Consider the following 2,868-nt stretch of genomic DNA (forward strand, 5'->3'; position numbering starts at 1 on the left):
GCACAGCATCTCTTCCCCCTGGCCCTTCTTTCCTTACAAACATTCAGACAAGTCCAATGTGCACCACAGATAGGTTTGCAGGTGCACCAACATGACAGCTATACCTAGATTCCATTTCTAACACCACCAGGCCAGATGCTGGCCTTCTTCCTTGCCAGCGCAGCTGGCAGCCTCCCACACCTGCCAGCACAAAATCTGAGAGCTGGTGTTTTGCTTAATGCTGTGATCTTTTGCAGGAACTTTGTGGTCATAGAAGGAACTGCTCCTCACAGCCTCAATTCAGAACCGTAACAACCTTTGCTGCTCTAAAAGACAAAATACAAAACATTTTTTTGCAGAGTAATGCTTTGAAGTGTGGCTGATGAAGTAGGAAAAAAATGGTGGTGGTGCTGTCGTGTCTCTCTTTTTAGCCTTCCCTTTCTCAACAGAAAGTAAACATGAACACTTTCCACTTTCCACAATGCTCTCACAAAATATTGTGCCAGGGTCAGCACTTACCCTGCCTGGGAACATACTGTAGGCACAGAAAAAAACAGCTACTCACATGAGCATCTATCTCAGAATTCAGTACAGTGGCTGCTTTCTCTGACTAGATTTTCACACTCAAAACATTACCCTATTGCAAAAGGTCTCTGAACTCAGATAGGAGCTGAGTGGAATCAGCGCTTCTTTTTGGCCTATGAAACATATTTGCACAGGGGAAGAAGATGAGAAATTGGAAGAATGCTCTCTCTTATCCTCTGTTCTATGCAGCAAGACTTACTGCATACTGAACCATTAGGAGGGCTCATTAGGCCTGTGTTGAAACTCAAAGCCCAGAACAGCTGTTTTTCATGTAGGTTTTGTATCTGTGGAATCGTAGGACAGTGAAAGTGACCATTCTGGGTCATTTGCTTTGCTGATTAGATCTCTCCTAAACTAGTTCTCCTAAATCATACACATTTTAAAGTATTATCCCATAATTTACTTGTTTTATGGTACCTTCTTTCCTCCTGGGCCCGAAACTAGGGCAAATAGTACACTCTTAACTCTTCTATAAAGGTAGGTTACATGAACTGCTTCAAAAATAGCTGGACTAGAATAAAAACAATATGAAAGAACAATGGTAAATCAGAAACAGAGAGACATTTTGCAAGTTTTGTGGTTACAAAATGTAGTCTGAAAAGAGATCAACCTCTAAAAATCTGCGTGAACTACACAAGGAACGACGCTATGCAGAAGCCCTAATATCTGATATTGAAAGACAATTGTTCACCATAAAGCATCCGAGGAAAACATTGGGTCACCTTTCGAATCTAATTTTATGACAAATAATGCATAATGATGAATGAAACTGTTAGTGAGTGATATGGGGGAAAATACTAGGAGAAAAATGATTTTCTCCTCATCATTCTTAGACACAGAGACTGTGTCTATTTAAGTACAACTCTGTCTCAAATGTTGCTTGCCCAACTTTTTGCTGAAACATGCACAGGCATATAAAAATACTAGCATAAAGCTGAAATCTTTTTCTAATAGGCACCCTTCTTTCCTTTGAGAAAGATGTTTCCATTCAGCTAAATCACTATTTTGTAGAACCTGCCGACTCAGGCAAAGGCACAAAGACCAAGCTGGGCGAGTTACCTGGACTGCAGCAGGCAGTAACAAGCAGAGGTGCTAACTTGAAAACAGTGAACAGGTGTGAATTTTTGTTCTTGAAATACTGTTTGACAGCACTAAGGCACAATGGGAGTTTTGATCTATATAACCCTTTAGGAGCTGCTCTTTAGCTTCTAGTTATTTGGATTTTTGTATAGTCTTACTGGAATAGCTTAGTGATTTTATACATGCGCACCCCACTCTAGTAAGACAAAGACTCTGATTTCACATGGTTAACAATTATGCAATATAATATATGAATGTTCCCTTTGGTAAACATACAAAACATACAAAAAAGGGAAGAACAAAGTGTTTCCATACTGCAGTATCTTGTCTTATTTCTTTCAGCAAACTGCTAACAGATAGGAAGTAATAAAAATTTCTTCCTCACTTCAGTACATAGTTGCTGCTGTGACAAGAAGTTACTTGACTTTGTGTTTTGTGTGAGACACAATTTCTTCTGTGTATTGGTGTTGTAGATGGAAATTGTTAAATAATCACACCTCCCCCCTCCCCACCCCCCAATTACTAGTGATAAAAGCTATCACCTTCAGAGAACAGACTTTAATTGCTTTGACCCAGGTTTCCAAATTCTTGCAACTGGCTCTCGTGAGTTGCTTCACTGGAGTCAACAGGCAGACAGCAGAGCATGCGTAACAACAGATATTCAAATCATTGTCTACATTCACTTAAGACAACCAGTCAACTAAACAACAACAGAAAAAAAAGCCTTTGTATTTGATCACGATATCATTAACAGACTGCCAGCTCAAACATAAGCCTCTGAACTGTCTATAAAAAATGAAAGAAAAAAGGAAAAATCAGAAGTCTATAGAAGACACGTTACAGCATCTCCAAAAGAGGAACTACTGGAACAGCTGTGCTGCCAGACAATTCTGATGTTTCTAAAGGCTGGGCCAAAGCTCGTTGTCCCTACAAGTAGTGCCAATGAAGTCCAACAAGTTTTCTCATGAGAATGGCCACCATGATTTTGTCATTCCACATTACTGTATACTGTCAAGAGCCGCACACAGACATACAGTTTATGCTTCAGAGGTTTTGAAGCATCATTGCTTGCCCCAGTTTTTAACCTTCTAATGATCACTGTAAAGCGCTTTAACACTGTAGAGATGGATCTTATAACACAAATTCTTTTTACGCTGTAGCCACAATATAACAAAATTACTGCAGAGGAACAATGGGTATGAACAGAACCGAGTACCAAACAGG

This window comes from Anser brachyrhynchus (genome assembly GCF_964034855.1).
Source record: "Anser brachyrhynchus genome assembly, chromosome: 2".
Taxonomy (NCBI): Eukaryota; Metazoa; Chordata; class Aves; order Anseriformes; family Anatidae; genus Anser; species Anser brachyrhynchus.